Below are 21061 nucleotides of genomic sequence, written 5' to 3'. Positions count from 1 at the left end.
GCTTGCGTAAACTTGTACATGCTAGCTGACATGTTCATGTGCATATATATAACAGCCCACAGGCAAGCATGTTCCAAGCGTCAGAGCACACTTGTGTATGAATACTGCTTCTCCCATCTGCACATAAGGCACCCAAGAAATCTGGGTTTGTGGGGGTGTCCAGGTATGTGGGTGGGGATCTGATCTTTTTCTGATGCAGCTTCAAAGTATCTTGTTAACAAAGGGACAGAATGGTCCCAGGGTTCTTCTTCCTTCCAGTCCAGAGCTCAGAACGGGAGTGGACTGGGGGTGGTGGGGGGACCCAAGCCCTCAGCTCTAGAAGGCTTCTGCCTCTGTGCCCTTTGAGCTCAGGTAGCCCCTGCCCCCACTCTCTCTTCTTTCCCATCCTCTCCTCTTCCTGTGTGTAAATATTAAAGAGCTGAGCCCGCAGGGCTGATGTAGACATGGGGAGAGAATGAAATTAAAAAGGATTCCCTCACCCCCATCCCAACACCTCCGCCCCACAGTCCCCCGCTCCAGCTTCTTCCCCTCACTCAGTGCTTCCACATACCTCTCCTCCCCCCAGTCCAGATGGGAGCTGGCTCCTGCAGAAAGGGGGTTCAGAACAGGGTGTGGGGAGCTACTTCTCTCTGCCTCCTCCCAGCACATCTGCCTACAGGGCCGGGAGCCCCCACGTGAGTATTGATTTTGTTTTGGGGTGGTGGTTAAGAAGGAAAGTGCTTTCTGGAACCAGCTGTGAGTGGGGCTCAGGTCTGAAAGGAGGTGGGTGGGGTCCTCTCTCTAGGCTTCTTGAGGGAAGCTCCAGGTCTGAATTTCTCTTCTCTTTTAGACCTCCAGGGAAGTGGGGGGGGTTGTCAGGTGTGCCAGTGCACAGGAGCAAAGGGTGGGAGCTTATGGTGAGAGGGTCTCCTTGGGTAAAGCTTCTCCCTTGCTTTCTGGGTTTCTAGAAACCCAGCTAGTGGCTGTAGGAGCTGTCCTCAGTGCTGACTGAGACTCGGCGGAGATGCGCTCCTTTGGAGCTGTCCCGGGTGCTGAAAAAGGCTTGGGTCACACTGACGGAGAGGTGCCTGGGCAGTGCTGAGGGTTCACTAGAAAAATTCTCCCAGGTGACCCATTTTGCAAGGGCAGAGTCCCTGGACAGAAATATATATTCTGAGGTTATTCTTAGGAATTTAGGCCTCACAGTTGTTAGTGGCATTTGGTAAAAGGACTTTCTTTTCTCTATTTGAGTTTACCTTCCTCTTCCCAAAACCATCGTACTGTTAGTGTGGGGCTAGGAAGGGGCGATGGATGCAGTTGTGGCCGTGAGCTTTCTTCTTCTGAGATCATCACAGTGTAACAAGCTTATTGACTCTGCCCAAGTCTTTCTCCTTTGGGGCCCCAGAAGTTCAGACTCGAGACATTCAAGAGTTTGAGTCTGGCAGGGTAGACCTCAGTGGATGGGGCTTGGGATATAGAGTCGGGATCATTGACTGGCTACTTGGTGCCAACCTGCTAACCACAACTTCAGATTTGAGAACAGGAACCCTAAAATATTCTACAAGCCTGCTTGTGCTCTGCCCATCCCCAGCCCTAGCTCGAAGCATCGTTTGGGAGAGACTTTTGTTGGGGAGGAAGATTTCGCAGCAAAGGATTCAAGGGAGTGGGTGGGGTTGTTCAGTGCCATGGAGAAGAGAAGGAGGAGGCTACTGGAGACAGGGCAGCAGGGAAAAAGGAAGATCTGGGGGAGTAAAAAGTATTCAGATGAAAGGATGGGGTCTGGGTTTCAATACTCGGCTCCTCTGGATAGCTTTCCCCTAGTGACCTGCGGTCAGGGTCATGTGCAGTGTCTGGGTTTAAGGGGGTACAGCAGGGAGTCATTTCTCCAGGTCCCTTCCCTTGTCATCCCAGGGGGATGAGAGCCAAATGTCAGGACATGCAGATGAGGCTGTGGGGGAACAACAGGCAGGAGGGGTTGATGGCAGCTCACCTCCCATCCCCAAGAGCACAATCAAATATTCAAATGGGATCCTGATGGGGAGGGGCAGGGAAAGGCTTCCAGATGACTCTGGGCAGACATTGGGTGTGGCAGGAAGTTCAGGACAAGGGAGAGATTTCCAGAGGTCTCACACAGAACCAGTCTCTCCTTCCCCGCATAGGACTTCTGGTTAACAAGGGGCCCTTCACCCATCATGTTTTTGATGTTACCCATCAAGATGATTCCTCCTTCTTGAGCTGCTTGAGAGGAGCTGAGTTTTCCTTTGCTTGTGGGTGCTGGGAGGTGGTGGGTGTGGGTGTGGGTGCCTGTTTGGGGAGGGGAGGTGTTTGTGCTCCACTCGGCTCCCTTGGTTACATAACAGCTTTGATAAGACTTTACTTTGGATCTGCTGCCACTGCCTGAAGCAGTCACCCCTCCACCCCCTCGTGGAATGCTCGGTGTCCACCCCCTTCTCCCTGGCCCCTTAGAGAGTCCTGCTGTTCATGATCCAGTGTTCTAGCAGTTGCTTTTCTGCCAGGAGCTGTCTGCAGCTTGCCTTCCTGTCCCTGAGTGGCTCCTGTTGTGAAATACTTGCTTTTATTATTTTGGGTCCGGGTCATCCCCTTTACATTTCTGAGCTTCCTGGTCTACCCTCTTCCTTGTCAAGGCCCTCAGGCTGCCTTGGGGAACTAAACATCATAGAGCTGTCCTGTAGGGAAGAAGAGGGCTGTCCCAGGAGTCTTCAGGACACAAACTATTCATTTATTGTTCCTTCTCTGCTTTCAGTATCTTCAATATGTTTGGAAGTAGAGAAATATCCCCAGAAGTGCTAGGAAGGATCATCTTTTCACTTCTCCTACAATTAAGGGAGTGTGTATGTGGTGGTCGGCTGCCTCTTGGATGGGCAGAGTTGTTATATCAACTTTATCCTCACCCAACTTGTCTGAGCAGCTACTGTTTTTTTCTAGGCACAGGACAAGGGAATTTCAGAGCCTTTCTCTAAAATGCCTTTTCCTGAGTGAGGTGGGAATGGGATGTGATCAGGAGCAGGGTGTACCATGTGGCTAACAGGAGCTACTTTGCCAATGGAAAGATGAGAGGCTTGCAAGTTGCACATGTAAGTTTGTGATGTTACTAGCATGATGGGTTTCTCTGTGGATAGGGTAGAAGCCTGTGGAGGATCTGCCTATCCTATGAGTGGGTCTGTGATGGCGTAGATACACATTTGTGTATATGCATGTGAGCACTTAATATGTGAGTGTATGTATGACTTTGTATACATCCATTTATATATGTGACTGTAAAGGCAGCTAAACTAGCAGATGGGTGTGTGATATGCTCACCCAGGGATACAGATGTGTGACCATGTGTATGTGAACATGGATGTGAGCTGTATGTATACTTATGTATAAATGTATATATGCACTGGGTGGTGGTAGCACACGCCTTTAATCCCAGCACTCGGGAGGCAGAGCCAGGTGGATCTCTGTGAGTTTGAGGCCAGTCTGGTCTACAGAGCGAGATCCAGGACAGGCACCAAAAAACTACACAGAGAAACCCTGTCTCAAAAACCACCCCCCAAAAATGTGTATGTGCATGTTCATGTACTTAATGATTTAGGATCATATGAATAAATGTGCATAAAGTTGATTCATAGAGAGGGAGACAGATATTGAATTTGACTCAACATTGGCTCTGTCCAAAAGTTATTTTCCCGCTAGCTTGAACTTGGTCCACTCTGATGTCTGTGGCCCTTCTCCAGAAAGCAGGTCTCTCAAATTCTCACGTCCTAGGAAGCAGGACCATTCATATGGAGGCAGTTTGCAGAGGGAAAGCTTGAAGACAGCTGTGAAAGAGATCTGATCCTGATGTTGACCATATGCTTGATGTTTAGGAGTGTACGTGGGGAAGTGCGAGAGGAGAAACATCAACACTACTCCAGAGGTTTCATGAATTAAGAGCAAGTTGGGTGTGAATAGAGGAAGCAGGCAGGGGATATTAAGGAGACCCAGTATGTGTTTGTATATATGTGTGTACATATTGTGCCCATATGGGTCATGTGGCAATGTATGTATTGCTTATCTATGGTACTATATGCACATTTAACATAAGTGTGCTTCCTCATATGCATTTAACTGTGGTGATATATTGTGTACCCTAATAAAGCTTGCCTAGCCGGGTGGTAGTGGTGCACACCTTTAATCCCAGCACTCAGAAGGCAGAGCCAGGCAGATCTCTGTGAGTCCGAGGCCAGCCTGGTCTACTGAGCGAGATCTAGGAAAGGCGCAAAGCTACACAGTGAAACCCTGTCTTGGAAAAACCAAAAAAAAAAAAAAAAAAAAAGCTTGCCTGAAGATCAGAACAAGCCACTAGATTAAACACAGAGGCCAGGCAGTGGTGGCACACACTTTTAATCCTAGAACTTGGGAGGCAGAGATCTGTCTGGATCTCTGTGAGTTCAAAGCCACCCTGGACTACATGAGGTTGACTCAGTCTAGGAGAGAAACAGAGCCAGGCAGTGATGGCATGCACCTTTAATCCTAGTACTTGGGAATCTCACGCCTTTAATCCCAGCACTTGAGATCTCATGCCTTTGCTTGGGAAACACACATGCCTTTAATCCCAAGAAGTGATGGCTGGGCAGAGAAAGGTATATAAGGCGTGAGGAGACAGGGACCAGAGGCTTTTCAGGCTGAGGAGCCCTAGAGGTAAGAGGTGGCTGTGGCTTGTTCCTTTGTCTCTCTGATCTTTCAGCAATTACCCCAGTATCTGGCACCGGGATTTTTATTATAAGACCTTTAGAAATTTGAGCAACATCTGACAATAAAACTCTAGGTATATACAGGCAGACATGCCCATAAATGTTAATATGCACACGTATGTGAACAGTGTATATGAACTATCCCAGTATATGGTAGCAGTCGCCTGATGCCAACTTGCAGCCATAAACTCCTGCATATCACTCACTTGTTTTTTGTGTTTTGAGACAGAGTCTCACTCTGTAGTTCAGGATGGCACAGAACTCAGTATGAAGCCCACGATGGCCTCAGAGTCACAGCAATCTTCCTGTCTCAGCCTGCTGAGTGTCGAGATTACAGGTATGAGCCACCGTTCCTGGCTCAGCCAAGGCTGGCGTTAGTTTCCCAACAGTCCTTGTTCCGTCCCACGTGCCTCCCCCGGGGCATGCAGTCACTCGGCCAATGCCTGTGTTACGCTGACACTATTCCACAGACTGTCCTTGACAACTCAAGCTGATCCTCAACTTCAAGTGACCTGCAGTCTAAAGAGGAAATTGGAGGCACATGAGCACAGTGGGTACCATGAACCTGAGGAGGAAGTTAGGTCAGCTCTGGAGTGGGAGGGAAGAGTTTGGCAAGGACTAAAAGAAGGTGGGGTGCTTGAGCTAAAGCTTAAAAGGGGAGCAAGCATTTGACGTGTGAGCAACTGAGGGAAAAGGTGTTACAGGGCAAGAAATATCCAACTGGCTGGTGGGGTTGCTCAGTGGGTAAAGACACTTGCCACCAAGCCTGATGGGTTCAACCTCCAGGACCTACATGGTGGGAGGAAAGACCTGCCTCCCTTAGGTCCTCTGCCCTCTACATGCACACCGTGCACACAAGTGAATAAATAAATAAGTACATAATCAATAAGCATATAAATTATAAAAAAAGAAATGCCCAGCTGGTTTCCTACCCCCACCCTTGCTCCATTCAGGAGCTGGAATAAGATAAGGCCATACACATTTTTTCACCCTCTCCCTTCTTTTGTCCCGGTCTCCCCCCACCCCCTTCCGAGACAGGGTCTCAAATCAAGCTGGCCTCAGACTCACTAAGTAGCAGAGAATGACCTTGAACTTGCGACCCTCTGGCCTCTTCCTCCTCAGTGCTGGGGTCACAGGCACACACCACCGTAATAGAGTCTACGTACTGTTGGGGATCAAGCCCGGGACTTGGTGCATGCTAGACAAGCTCTCCACTGCCTGCTCTCCATCTCCCTGGGAGTGACATCTGGAGTGCCTAGTGGTCAGGGCCTGAGTGTTGTGTGTCAAATCATCACGCATCGCCTCCCTGGCCCCAAAGGTCTTCCTTTCCAACCCACCAAGAAGTTGGAAAATCCCTCCTTGAGGCTTGATGCTCTCCGTTCCCCTCAGCCCAAGATGCTCTTTTTTAGACGCTCATGACACTCCCTCCCTCACTTCCTTCGAATCTTGGCTCAAACGTCTCTTTTCTGCAGAGGCCTCCCTCCCCAGCAGTCTAACTGAAATAGCCTCTTGCCACGCTACCCCCTCACCCCGGTTTATCCATATTTTAAATTTTCACTCGCCACCACCAATTACCTCACGCGTTGGTATCCTGCCTCACTTTCCTCACCGGACCATGAACTTCCTGAGAATGGGAGCTGCATCTGCTTTGCTCACGCTGCCCGACTGTGTCGGGAGGAGTGTCTGGTTCCGAGTAGGGCGCTCGGTTTATTTGTCACACATTATAAAGGGATCACACTCGATGCCCATAGGATGACCAGATCAAGGTGTGAGGTAGGGAGACCAGTTGGGATGCTGGTGTGATAGCTTTGGTGAGAATTAGGAGGAGGGTGGACTGATGTAGAGCCCTCACCAGGGAGGAGGAGGAAAAGAGACATAGTGTACACACGTATGTACACACATACGCACACACACATGTGCATGCATTTATTTTAGCCAATCATACCTGCTCCCTTTGGGGAAGACTAAGGAGGGAAATAGAAGCCTGTGTGTGTGTGTGTGTGTGTGTGTGTGTGTGTGTGTGTGTGTGTGTGTGTGTATGTGTTGTGTGTTGTGTGTGCTGTGTGTATGTCACGACTAATATCCCATGAGAAGCTGGACACCCTCCAGCTAACCCTGACTGCCATTCTCCCTTCCTTTTGGATCTTGGCACTACCAACCCACACACGCCCACCTCTGCCAGCCAGGCTGCAGAGGGCTGCTAAGCGGGGCCTCTGTGGTTCCATTGCGTCAGTGACGCAAAGCTCCTGCCTTAGGGAACAGGCTAGATGGCAAGCAGGACCCTGAACAACAGGAAGGACTGTAGCAAGGCAGAGCCACAGACACAGCCTTGGAGACAGAGAAAGAGAAGGGCGGTGGGGGCTGCCGGCTGGGGAGCTTAGGCAGATCTCAGACTTCCCGCAATCAGATGTGATAGCCTCCCTGACCAGCCCACCCCCTTCTCCTGGTGGGGTGGATACCTTAACCAAAGATACTTGGAGCTGTTGGTCCCCGGAGCTGTGATGTGAAGTCAGGTCCAGTTCTATAGGATGGTCTGGGGCTTGGCAGTATGGGAGCAACTTCTCTTTGTGTCTTGACAGATGATTTCCCCCTCTCTCAAGAGGCCCAGAGGCTTTGAGTTTATATTGTAGAATGGGGATCTAAAGTCAGACTTCGGGTAGGACTGGTGGGCCGCTAGCAAGAAAGGTTCAAGGCACTGTCTGTGATCCATGCTGGTGAGAACTAGAGAAAGAAATGGGGGTGGTGGGTCACCCTCCCCCTGACCTCTGGGGAAAGGGTGGTATTCAAGGCTAAAGAGCTTTTTTAGTGTGCCCCCTCCCCCCCAGACCTCTATAGCTAGGGCTGGGTTGCTTTGGAATAGAGAGGCTGGTACTAGAACCCATTCTAGGTTGTGGGGTGGAGGGGACCCCTCTGCTGCTCTCCTCTCTTTTTGGGGCTAGGGCCTGGGTGCTGCAGCCTCTCCCTTCCCACCTGGGCTGTGAGCTTGGGGGTTGGGCCGAAACAGCCGCCAGAGCCGCCCACCTGCCCGCGGTGTCATGGCAACGACTCTGCCCACGTGGACGAAGAGGAAAGGGAGGAGAAGAGAGGAGGAGAGGAGTCGCGACCAACGTGAAGATGGGAGGGGGCTTCTCAGGGTCCCTTATGCTAGGGTCCCCACACTTCAGCTTGGACCGGTCCTAACTCCGTTCTCCCCAGAGACCCCAAGGGAGGGTGTGGCTGTGTTTCAGTCCTGGCTACAGAATGTGCTTGTCCTTGAGTGGCCTGAGTAAGGGATGACCTTGGCCTCTTACACGTGGACCTTGGCTGGGGTTCTGGGGACATGGAGTTTTTGCACATGCACGCTTCTCCATGTTCCCCCAATACAAGTCGGGGGGTGGTGCCTGGGGCTGAGGGGATGAGAGCCCGACCTACTTCTCCATTTTCTCACTATTTTTCAAAAGGAAAATGACCCACTTTTCAACCAATAGGACTGGGGCCTGTTCCCAGGCTGATTCCCTGAGCCCCCCTGCCCAGGCCTCTACCCCATCCCTCAGCCTCTTTGCCACGTGCTGAACCCACTTCTAGGGGAAGCAGGTGCACTTATGTGGAGGGGTTCTTCGTTGCCATCTGTACTAGGCTTAGGGAAGATCTCGTTCTGACCGGGGGTAGGGGTGGGCCAAGGCTGGTCTGAGAGAAATCAGCCACTTTGGGCAGACGCCCTTGACTGCCACAGCCCTTGGCATTTTGAGTGTCCCCTCTCCTTGCCCCTGACAGTCCCAGGATGCACCCCCCCCATTTCACAGAGTGGCAGGGAGGATTCTGTGGATGGTGGTGGGGGGGGGCTGTGCCCTTACCCAGTTTGTCTTAGTACTTGGTGGTAGCCTGGCTTCCTGAGCTGCTCGTTTCCAAATGGAAAGGGGAAGCCTTTTCTGTTTGTCTACTCGTGTGTCTGCCACAGTTCTTCCAAGAGACCCCCTCAAGAAGGGTTCTGCCTGAGCCTTGCTTCTAAGCACCTCCCCCCCTCTAGGATATTGGTCTGGGCCTCAGAGCCCCCTCCCTCCCTCAACTATATTGGCCTGGGCTGGCTTGGGGGGGTGATTAGGGATTTAATTATTTAGTTTCTCTAGCTCAGTAGATTAATTCCATCCATCACAGGCAGGCCGAGCCTTCTCCCCCTCTTTGGGCTGCCTGGCCAACCCCAGAGGAAGGGAGCATCATTGCTCACCTGGGCCTAGTATCGGCTCTGGGAACAATGGATAAAGTTCTTATTGGGGGAGGAGTTGGTGTATGACATCGATCGGATGTGGGTGCCTGTGAGATATGAACACATAGAGCTGTCATAGGGAGATAAGTGTGTGTACTTGTGTGTCAGTGCATCTCTGCAGCTTGTGTGCACCCAGACATCAGTGTCTTTTGGCGGATAGTGTAGATGCAGATGAACCCTTGTGGGAACAGGGTCTTTAGACACTAAATGCCCAGGACTTTGTGTGAGCATAAGGGCTGTGTGGATGTCTACATGGCTGTGGCACTTAACATCTGGATGAATATTATGAGGTAAAAGGCGAGTGGACAGTTTGAGGTGCTTGTGTGACTATGTGTGAGGGAGAAACGGAAAAGGTGGAGCTTTCCTAGGTGAGAGCTGAGCCAGACCTACAGGGGGTGTGTCTGCTGACCTTATCAGAGGACTTGACTCAGAAAGATATTTTTGATACATACCTTTTCAGTCTGGATTCAGTCTCCTGAGAGTGTCAGCTCCATATTCTCCCATCTGTGTTACCTCAAGCAGTTTTCTTTACATTGTAAGCCTCAGTTTCCTCATCTGTGAGATGGGAGAGATGATGGTACCTACCAGGGTCAGCTGTGATGACTGTGTGAGATCAGAGAGATAATGGTACCTACCATGGACAGATATGATGGCTGTGTGATATGGGAGAGGTGATGGTACCTACCATGGGCAGCTCTGATGGCTGTGTGACATGGGAGAGGTGATGGTACCTACCATGGGCAGCTGTGATGACTGTGTGAGATCGGAGAGGTGATGGTACCTACCATGGGCAGCTCTGATGACTATGTGAGAAGATGCTTTTCTCCTATACTATTTAACACAGTGCTTCTGCGGTTACAGCATTCGAAGAGCTGAACTGGGCATGAGTGGGGGTGCACTCCTGTAATCCCAGTACTTGGGATGCTGAGGTAGAGGGATCATAAATTGATGAGTTGGAGCCCTACCTGGGCTATACATTGAGTTCCAGACCGCCCTAAGCTGTGTATAGTTAGATGTCTCAAAAAACAAAGCTGGGGCTGGAGAGATGGCCTCATGGTTAAGAGCACTTGCCGCTCCTGCAGAAGACTGGGATTGGATTCCCAGCACCCACACCAGATGGCTCACAACTGCTTGTAACTCCAGTGCCCTCTTTTGTCCTCTGTGAGCACGCACTTAGGTGGTGCATGTGCTGACAAGCAGTTTTGCACACATACACATAGGTAAACGTGAATGAATGAATGAATAAATAAGTAATTTTTAAAGTAGCTGGGCATAGTGGTACACAGCATTGGAGAAGCAGAGGTGGACAGATTATTGGGATATGTGTGTGTGTGTGTGATGGTGCTGGGGATCGGACGTGAGCCCTGTGGATCCTAGACAAATGTTTTACCACTGTTCCACCTCCCAGCCTAGCTGGTTGTGATTTTGGGTTTTTGAGGTCAGCCTGGTCTGCATAAGTTCCAGGCTAGCCAGAGCTGCATAGTGAGACTCTTGTCTTTTAAAATTAAAAACAACAACAAAATCTGGGTGTGGTGGCACACACCTTTAATCCCAGCACTCAGGAGGCATAGGCATGTCTCTTTCTCTCTGTGAGTTCAAGGCCAACCTGGTCTACATAGAGATTTCCAGGACAGCCAAGGATACATAGAGGGAACCCGCCTCAAAAAAAAAAAAAAAAAAAGGTATAGCTCAGTCTGATCCTGGGTTCCATCTCTACCACCATGTAGAATACACCTGTAATTCCAGTAGTCAGGAGGCAGAGGCAGGAGACTCAGAACTTTTAAAGTTATCCTCAGCCAGAGCTGGGCATGGTGGCAACATACCTTTAAACCCCAGCAGTCAGGAGGCAGAGGCAGGTGGATCTCTGTGAGTTTAAGACAAGCTCAGCCTGGCCTACATAGTGAATTCCAGACTAGCCAGAACTACGAAGTGAGACAAAAAGAAAAACAAAAAGAAAACTACTACTCTTGACGATGACGATGATGACGACTAAGAATTAAAAAGCTATTCTCAGCTACAAAGCAAGTTCAAGGCCAGCTTGGGCTACAGACCATAGACTTCTGAGTTGATAGGTGCCTGGGATTTTCTGTTCCGGGCCAGACTCTGCCTGCATGCCTCCCTGGGCAGGACCCAAGCTCGGCCTGCTCTGGCAACCTGGCCCAGTTGCAGGGTCCTTTCTCTCTTGTCCCAGTGCATCAGCGGCTGGTTGCTCCTTCTTGATGACTCAGTCACCGAAGCAGAACTGAACTCATTGAGAATCTACTGTATGCTTTGCTTGGCCATGTAGAAGTGAATCTCTGACCCTGGCCTCTCAGGTGTTCCAAGCTTGCACCACGCATTTCTCCTACTGTGCAGAATAAGGGGTATGGGACAGATGAGGAGGTAGTGATTGCTGTCTTGGGCTTCACGGGGAGACCCCCTCTCAGTAAATACTTCACATAGGGTAACTAATGGAATGCTTGCCTGGCCTGTGCAGAGCTCTGAGTTGGCTCTTCAGCACTGCATAAGCTGAGTGTGGCGGCACATGCCTAGAACCCCAGTTCTTGGGTGGTAGAGACAGCATGGTCATCCTCAGTTACATAGTGAGTCTGAGGCTAGCCTGGGCTACTTATCTCAGAAGCAACCGCAACAATATATATGCATCAAGGGTTCAGTTGACAGGACAGGTGGATGGCTGTTACTGTTTCTGCTGCTTCTCGCCCTGCACACTTACCTGCTGTGTTCCCCGCCCCTCCCCTTCCCATTCTGTTCTCGGATCCTCTAAGAAGTCTGGGGGTTCAGAGGAGAACTGGGCTTAGGCATTCCTGCAGCTGGGGTGGGGTCAGAAGTCTTCAGGCAGAGCTGAAGGGCAGGAGAGTCCACCCAGGAATCAGCCAACAAAAGGCCCTTCAAAGGGTCCAACCTTGTGCTTGATTCTCCTGTGACACCGACCCAGAAGGCGAGGCTGGGCCTTTGTGCTAGACATCCCTGTGCCAGTTATATAGAGGGCGTGGGAGGAACGGTAGGCCAACCCTAAGTTGTAGATTCCATGGCAGGGAATACGTGACCGGTTGGCTAGGTTGGAAGTAGAAAAGGCCATGGACTTGGCCTGGCACAGAATCACGTGTCCCTTGGACCCCTGTTGGGACGTGGCTCCTGCCTCTCATTCTCTGGTGTCTGTCTTGGAGGCCAGAGCAAGTCACACACAAATGAAAGAAGGTGCTGTGGTGTTCATGCTAGAATAGACATGAGAATGGAGACCCACGCACCTTGTCTTGGATTGATCCATTAGTTACTTGTTGTACAACGTAAGGGGCAGATACCATTGTCCCCATTTTACAGATGAGAACACTGATACCCAGGCAGAGGAAACAAGCTGTTTATGGTTCAGCTGAGGTAGCATAAGTGCAGGTAGATAGCTGCCTTTGTCTTTCCAGTTCCCAGTTTGAGGTTGTTAAGCTTTTTCTTCTCAATCTCTGGAGTGGGAAGAGAAACTGCCATTGATGGCGCAGAGGGCTCTGGAGGCCTGTGAACCAGAGGGCTCTAATTCCCTCGGGTCCCACCATTTTGGGGCACCAGGGCTGCTCTGCTGTGTTCTGCATGCTCGAGATGTGGGAGGTCTCCAAAAGCTTCCTAGGCGAGCAAATTCCTGGATATACAAAATGAAAGAGTTTCCACAGTACCCATTTCTGATCCACCAGGCATGGCTGCAGTCTCTGCCCAAGGCTGTCTGAGAAATCCTCTCTAAGAGGCCCTGGGTTTAGTTCTCACACATTTAAATGGCTTTCCCTTCATCTCTAGCCAGCCCTTGGCAGTGCCCAGGACATCTTACCTGCATTACTTTAATCCTGTGACATCACAGACCCGGGGGAGAGACTGTTCTTGCTCCCGTTTGAACACGGGGGTGGGGGTGGGGGGGGGGCTTGTGAGAGAGGAAGGCAATTCCTTAAGGCCCTTGTGATTTAACTGGTGCACCTGGTCTATGAACCTGGATGGTTCAGCTCAAAACTTAGAAAAGACACTCTCTGTCACCAGCCACCCCTGGAGAGAGCCTCAGGGGAGTTCTGGTCCTGGGATGACTCCTCTCAGCAGGAGGAGACTCCCAAACTGGGGATCTTGGACCCTTGAGGCGTGGGAGTGGGGTGGGGGTGGACATGACTGAGAACAGATGGGCTGGAAGTTGCTGGCCATGAGGGGTAAGGTTGGTCAGTGTGGCTGTATCTCAGAGGGCTTTTGGAAGTCCTGGAGGAGGGAGAGGAAGCTCACACTTCATTGGTAGGGTTTCTTGGCTCCATGGCCCCAGCTAGAGAAGGAGCTGGGGTCCAATAAGTTTTAGTGACAGGATCTACTCAGGGCTGGTAGTGGACGCTGAGCCTCCTCACAGGCTCGTCTGTCTCTGCGGCATCGCGAGGGCCACCTTCTCCTTTTTTCTCCACCACTCCCTTCCCTCTGCAGAGGAGCACATCTGGGTAATATAAGCAGACAGGAAGAGCAGAGCTGTGTTTAGGGGCAGAATTTTGAATACTGATCTTTCTGAGCTCTCCAAAGCCCTTGGAAGGAAAGGTGTGGAGGTCCTTTCTGAGGCTTCTGTGCACAGAAGAGTGGGCAAAGGCAGCATGGAAACCATTCATTCACATCTGCTAGTACCAGGCATTCTAGATCACAGACTCCTGCAGCAATGAGACCAGCCTAGACATGGCCCCTTTGGAAGGGGTGCTTTACCACTGGAAGGCATAGCATAAAAATGTAATGGCTGAAGAAAGTCATTTCAAACATCCATAAGTGCTATGGGGCAGCAGAACAGGGTGATGTAGAACGAACCAGGGGAGGATAAGGCTGGACTGTAGTTAGAGTGAGTGGTCAGGGAAGGCCTGTCTGAACTGAGCCCTGAAGATGAGACAGAGGAAGCCATGGGAATATCTGGGGCAGAGTGTTCCGGCAACAAGAACATCAAGTGCAGAGCCCCCTGAGGTGGGATTTTCAAAGAGATTATAGGTGGTATGGGTTATTCACAGGCTTGCATGAGCCTGTCTGATGGGTCAGGAGATGCATTTAGACTTGGCCCTGCTGAAATGTCTTGAGTGTTTTGGAAGAGTAAGCCCATTTTCTGCAGCCTTCTTGCCCCGAGCTCCCAGGAAGAGTTTATTAAATAAAGTAACGAAGGGAAGGGATTATGTCTGCAAGCTTCTCTCCTTCCATTCTCTTCCTCCACCTCCATTTCCTGTGGCAGGGAAGGTAGGAGAGGTATTTTCCTTGGAGTCTTGAGGGCCGGGGTTGGGCCATGGGGCTGGACTGAGGGAAGCCAGGGACCAGGGCGCCCACCTAGCAACGGAGATAGTGTCAAAGGTATCAGAGCCCAAGTAAAGTCAGATTGGTCAAGGGGGCTCAGATCGCGAAGGTGAGGGGGTGGGAGGAGTCCAGGGGCCAAGATAATAATTGGGGGACTTGAGTTGTGGGCCAGGGGTTCTGGGTGCTTTACTGGTTCCGCCATTCCCAGTGGACGTGCCGCCCCAGCCATCTTAGCTGCTGTCGGGTGGGAGAGGGCTCTCAACAGGGAAACAGGTACAAACAAGTAACACAGGGGAAGAGGGTGGTTAGGTAAAACCTGGAGGCAGAGCTCTCAACAGCACACGTGGTTCAGTCACAGGCATGGAAGAACCCAGGCTCCCAGCAACAAAACAAACCCTCGGCCTCACCTGCTGGGAAATCTGTTATGTGAACCCGGCAGGGGGGTGACCTCATGGGCCCCGCCCCCGTGGGAATGGATAACACTGGCCCCCTGTTAAGGAGCTCCAGCCTCCATTTACTGCTCTCTGGACCATCCTGTCTAGCTGTAGGGCTCCCAGCAGCTTCCCGAGGAAGCAGTGAATCAGCTAATATTTAATTTTGGAAGTCTCCATCTTCACCTAAGGCATCACTTGTGCCGGTCTCTGAGATACTGGTCTTTCTTGAGCACATCTGGATCCCTCCCTGGTCCCCAGATGTCAACCACTGTCAACCACTCGTCTCTTCACCAGCAGAGTACCGCTGGCCTCAGATGGTTGTCTCAGAGAGCGTGAATGACCTGCTCAAGGTCACACTGTAAACCGGTGAAGCCAGGGAGAAAAGTAAAGCCCCACAGAGTGATGGACACTTGTTTGGAATATCTACTGTGTTAGCCGCAGTGCTGAGGAGTTGATGTGGTTTATTGTTAACCACATCATCAGCGCTTTCACGATGCCCCCATTTTAGAGATGAGAAAATGGTGTCAGAGCAGTACATCACTGGCCCCTGTACACACAGCTAGTGCGTAGAAAGGGATTTGAACGTAGCTAATGAGATGGCAGGCCCCGTACCAATGACTGCTTTGATCTTGGGGTGGGGGTGGGGGGGTGGCGCATCTGGGAGTCAACCTAGGTTTCAAGAAAGGAGTATGGAGTGCTTTGGCTGGGCAGGGCCCTGGGGCAGAGGAGGAAGTACCCTGACTTCTGTAGCCAGCACCTTTCTGTCTTCCATTTTCCATTCTTTTTCTGGAAGGTAATTGCTTGGGGCAGTGACAGCCTCCTGGCGAGTCACACAGCTGGCATCCCAGTGAGATTTGTAACAACAACCTCGCCAGCCTGGCAGCCCCCAGCAAGTTCCGGTTTAAGAAACTAATTGCTGGATTGTGTGGTTGGTGCTAAATTGGGTAATTTCTTGGTGACGGCATCTGTGCCACATCTTCCATTCCCGGATAGATTTGAGGTCTGTCCACAGAAGGACCCGTCGCACACAGCACCTTCCCAGACCCCCTCACTTTCCACTTCCCAGCCAGCCACAGGTAACTGAGGAAGTGGCTGCCTCCCGGGGCCCACAGGCTCACCGGCTGGGCAGCTGTCTGTGTCATGGGATGAGAAAGGTGACTTGATGCGGAGAAAGCGAGGCTGGGGATGTAGCTCAGTTGGTAAAGGTGTTTGCCTAGCCAAAGCCCCATGGTTTGGTCCCCAGCACTGCATAAACCCGAGTTCAGGCATGCCTCAATCCCAGGACTCAGAGGTAGAGGCAAGATGATCACAGATTCAAGGTTGACACATCGTGAGTTAGAGACCAGAGAGACAGGGAGAGATGGAACCAACTTCAGGAAGTTTCCTTTGTTCTCTTTATTTGACCTTGAACTTAGTATACAGTTACACACCCCACATAGGGAAAATGTCAAATGAGGCTCTCATTAGTGCTGTGGTATGTATGAAATCATTTTATTTGTTTGATTGCTTAGTACCTGTTACTTTCAAATGACATTTCATCTTCTCTGGGCTAATAGCATGCTGGGCAGTAGCCAAGCCATCAGGCTGTGGAGTTGGGCAGTGTGGGCTTTGCTCTCAGCTCTCAGTGTGATCTTGGGTAGGTCCAAGCCTCAGTTTCTCTGTCGTTAGATGGAAGTGTGTAGAGGAATGATAGACTAGTTTGGGGAATCAAATCAAATGCTTTAAGTGAAAGGACCTTGTTCTTTTCAGGCCCACATTCACTCCACAAATACCTACTACCTGTCAGGCATTGTGCCTAGGGGCTTGGGGGATGCACTGAGGATGGTCAGAATTCCTGCATGGAATTCAGTCTATCGGGAGGGACAGGCAGTCACAAAATCACACAGATTTAAAATGGTAACTAGATAAGAGCAGGGTACAGGATGCCTTGAGAGCAAACAGCAGGGGGATCTGACCTAGTCAGGGAGGCCAGAGAAAGCTTCCCTGAAGACGCAACAACTGGGCTGAGATCTGAAGGGCACACAGAAGTCAGCGAGGCAGAGGTGGGTGGGGAAAAGCTTTCTGGACAGGGAGTAGGCCCCATGATGTGAGGGATCATGGAACAGAAAAAAGGCTGGCTTGGCTGAAGCAGAGTGAGCAAGTGAGGGGGAGCATGAGGGGAGAGGATGCTGGGAAAGCAGGAAGGGACAGGTGTGCAGGCCCGGTTGGCCAGGTTAAGGTGCTCCTCCAGGGACACCGGTGAAGAGGCAGAGAAGTGACACCACCCATCACACCTGCTTCTCCAAGTGATAATTTGGGTTACCGGAACAGGGAGATCAGTTAGGAGCCTCCTGCATATGTCCCAGCAGAAGGTGATGTTTGAGGTGCAGCTGGGTTTGGTAGCACTGCTTTTTGCTGCAAATGCAGAAAATCTGGCCAATGGTGGTTTACAATAGTTAGTTCCTTATCATATATAGGCCTGGAGAAAGGCAACGGCTTGTGGTGGTTCGGTGGCCTGATGGTGTCAGGACTAACATCTCTGCGATTATCTAAGCCTTTCTCCCACAGTGAGCTAGATAGCCTAGATCTGGCCATCATTGTCTTGTTCCAGCTGGGAAGCAGGGGAGGAAGGATGGCACCAGCAAGCGCCACCCCTTGTCACAGAGGCAGACTTTTTCCCAGGAACCTCATATTTTCGTGATGGCCTGGCCTCCTCACAAGGGGGACTGGGAAGGGAGAAGGGGTTTGAGAATCAGTCTTTGCTATCAGCCAACAGTGATTGGTGGGTATGGAACTAAGTGGGCACGGCTATTTTTAGGACACAGAATCCATAGGAAGTGGTGATGGATTGGATGATGAGGCCCCTCCTCACTCGCTTTTCCTTCCCATCCATTGTATTTAGTAATGAGGTGGGGCCTGAGGGGGAAGGCATGGATCTGAAGAACAGTACACAGGAGAAAGCCAGTTCATAATTCAATCTCTCCTTTGAAACTGGGTGTGGTGGCACATGAATGCATTCCCAGCACTCTAGAGGTAGAGGCAGGAGGATCAGAAATTCAAGGTCATTTTTGACTGTGTAGGGAATTTAGAGCTGGCTTGGGCTGCATGAGATTAAATTTTCTTTTTCTTTAGGAAATGCAGAATGGAAAATCCCCTTTCTTCGGTAACAGTATTTAGCTGTATTATTTGCTGTTTGTATGTGAAGGTTCTAGACACCCAAATAAAGGTTTCTGGTGGTTTTCTTGAACACTTGTAATCCCAACACTCAAGAGGATGAGGAAGGAGGGCCTCCATGCTTGGGCTATGTAGTGAGATCCTGTCTCAATAAAAAAAGAAAGAGAAAAAAGTATGGGCTGGAGAGGTGACTCAGTGGTTAAGAGCCTGTAGTGCACTGGCAGGGGACCCAGGTTCAGGTCCTAGCACCGTGTGAGGTGGCTCACAACCACAACCACAACCACAACCACAACCACAGCCACCTGTAACTCCAGCCCTAGGAGGCTGACAGGCCTCTGGCCTCCATGACCATCAGTCTTCACATTTGAATACCCCACACAGACACACAGCATATACATAATTGAAAATAACACATTTTTACAAATTGAAAGCAATCATCAAATAAAGGTGTTATGTTAGAGATTACATTGTGTAATCTTTGGGGGTTTAAAATTTAAATAATTAATTAATTTTGTGTGTGTGTGTGTGTATGTGTGTTCATGGGGGTGTGCACAAATGTTACGAGGCCCATGTGGAGGTCAAAGGTCAACGGCTGGGAATCTATTTTCTCCTTCCCCTTTGTGGGCTCTGGGGACCCAACTCAGATCGTCAGGCTTGGCTGCAAGTGCTTTTCTACCCGTTGAGCCAGCTCGCCGGTCCCGATCTTCCAGAGTTGTAAAATGGTCTCACATGCATGGTGTCACTTGGTGTTCACTAAAGTCCTGCATGATGTACCAACAGGCGCTATTAGGCTCAGAAGACACTGCCGTTTATCTGATACCGTAGACCTGGTCCTGGGGGCTGAGAGTTTTATTCCTAGACAGTTCTTTCCAGGAGGGCATGAGTGCTCTGTGTCTGCCTGGAGAGGAGTGATTGTCCAGACTAGAGCTAAGGGAACTTGGATTGGTGAGAATGAGGAGCAAGTTTGGGAAGAATTTGATGACAAGCTAGATGGGGTGGCTCACACCTGTAATCTCAGTAGTTGGTGGGTAGACACAGCAAGATTAGGAGTTCAAGGTCATCCTTGGCTACAGAAGGAGTCCTGGGCCAGCCTGGGATATGTGAAACCTTTCTCAAAAAGTGAGACAGAGAGGGCTGGAGAGACGACTCAGTGGTTAAGAACATTTGCTAGGATCTGGGTTTGTTTCCCACATCCACATGGTGGCTCACAGTGGCCCGTAACTCCAGTTCCAGGGGATTTGGCTCCTTCTTCTGACCTTGGCAGGCACCAGGCACACGGGTGATGCATATACATGCATGATGCAAAACACTCATACCCATAAATAAATCTTAAGAAAAATAACCAAAACTAAACTAAAGCAAAACAAAACAGTTTGATGGCAGCCCAGCAGCTTGGTGGCAGCTGGTGTGGGAAGCTGGAGGAAGGGACACCTGTGAACACCCACTGTTGGGACGTTCAGTGAGGTTCCAGTTTGATATGACCATAGACAAGGTGAACGGGGTGGTTTGAGGTTCAGCCAAAGTGGCCTTTGTGCTGTGAGGCCCGGGTCTATGTCCTTCTTGGGGCAGCAAAAGGAATATGCCGTAGACAAAAGTCCAGGCTAGTCAAAGCTTCATCCCAGGGGGGAGATGCTTCTGAATGGCTTTCTACAAGAGCTCAAGCCGTCTTGGTCTGAACTCCCCCTGTTATCCTAGCAAAAGGACAACAAAGGAGAATTGCCAAGCCAGGCTCTTGATATCAGTAAGGTCACCCCCCGTGTCCCTCTAGGCAAGATGACGAATAGCTCCTTTGGTTCCGGCCCTGGAGCTGGGAGCTGCACATGTCTGAACCTTTCCTCTATAGAAGATTCCTACCAACTTCTACAATCTTCTTCATTGTGTCACATTCCTCAGGGCCAGGAAGTTCTTCCTGATGTCTGATTGTGTCTCTCTCACTGTTATTAATCATGCCCACAAAGCTAGCTTTTCCTTCTGACATCCCCGTGTCTAATAATGGCTTCATTAGTTCTTCCAGTCACGGCTGCTGCAAACTTCAGAGTCATCCTCCCCTCTGACTCTCTCTCTCTCTCTCTCTTCCAGTATTTGCTAAACCCTAACCGCTTTCTGGAACTTTCCCAGACCACCCCTCAGAATTTGATATTTGCATTCTTTGTCTACCTTGTACCCACCATTTTCTCCACTGGGAATTATCCCACACCCAACCTTTGCCTAACCCATATTGTACTTCAAATACCTCTTTCTCCAAGGAGGCTTCCTTGATTTTTCTCTTCTGAATCTGGTCTAGTTGTTAATCCAAGATAGCCTAGCATTTTGTCCTCTCTCTCTGGCATAGCCATTTCCTCATCCACTCAGTGGAACACTCACTTAGGACAGGCTCAAGTCAGAGATGACCCAGACCTATTTTTCACCTTACTGGAGACCTTGGTAGTTGGGGGAGATGGAGACTGAGCAAACAATTTCAATGCAGCCTGCTTGCTGCTGCCTGGGGGTACCCGGAGTGTCATAAAAGCCCAAATGAGAGGCATAACCCAGAATAAAGAGTACAGAAAGTCTCCATGGGAAGGTGAGGCTTCATATGAGTAAGTGTTTGCCGGGAGGAGGGCTTGAGGGTAGATGAGAGGCCATTCAAAGAGGAAGGAACAGCTTGTGCCAGAGTATAGGAACCATAATTCTGTCCGGTGAGACTTCAGACCCTTTAAGGACAGGGGCCACACTTAAATGACCTCAGTACACTTCTCATTCAGTCTGCCTTGCAGTAGGCGCTCTACAAATGTCCGTGGAATGCAGCCATCTTTAAGGGCAACGAAAACGCTGTAGCTGAGCACCATAGACAGATCACACAGACACCTGCAGTTGGAGGTAGTCCAACCTGTGAGTGCATTTGCATATATTTGCATAATGAAGCCAACTTCATTTCCCTGAGGGTCTGAAGCCTCTGCATCATGGGGGATCCAACCAGTCCTGGTTTGGGGGGTTGGGAAAGAAAATTGTCAGGCCAGGGACCTGTCCTGAGGACTCCGGGAGGAATCTCATTCCTCCTCTGCTGACTATTCACTTCTTTCTTACCTGTCAGGAGCCAGTGGTCCTGCGCCTGCTGAAGTTACGATTCTGCCTGGTGGTGGGGCTCCTGACGGCAAGGATGGGACACCCCGGATGGTGAGTATTAGGGAGATGGAGGTTATATTCAGAGTCTCAAACCCAAACACTCGATTCGAAGTGACTCAGCCCCTTTACTGGCTTTTCCA

The 21061-nt window shown here is 50.4% G+C and overlaps 1 protein-coding gene across 5 annotated transcripts in view; it reads left to right on the top strand.

Annotated features, from left to right (window-relative positions):
• The window catches only part of Dlgap3 (DLG associated protein 3), a 67435-nt gene that overhangs the window by 4189 nt on the left and 42185 nt on the right, over nt 1-21061 (top strand). For 3 of the 5 annotated variants that reach the window (XM_052718770.1, XM_052718771.1, XM_052718767.1), the window contains exon 2: nt 20890-20972. The gene's annotated coding sequence lies outside the window, so the exon portion shown is untranslated. Of the gene's footprint in view, nt 1-236; nt 675-20597; nt 20688-20889; nt 20973-21061 lie in introns of those variants that run through there. The other 2 variants (XM_052718768.1, XM_052718769.1) reach the window with 2 other exon arrangements.

The sequence above is a fragment of the Peromyscus californicus genome, unplaced genomic scaffold, assembly GCF_007827085.1.
Source record: "Peromyscus californicus insignis strain IS unplaced genomic scaffold, ASM782708v3 Scaffold_5__1_contigs__length_169319896, whole genome shotgun sequence".
Taxonomy (NCBI): domain Eukaryota; kingdom Metazoa; phylum Chordata; class Mammalia; order Rodentia; family Cricetidae; genus Peromyscus; species Peromyscus californicus.
The sequence above is the reverse complement of the archived record's forward strand: the minus strand, read 5'-3'. Positions and strand labels throughout refer to the sequence as shown.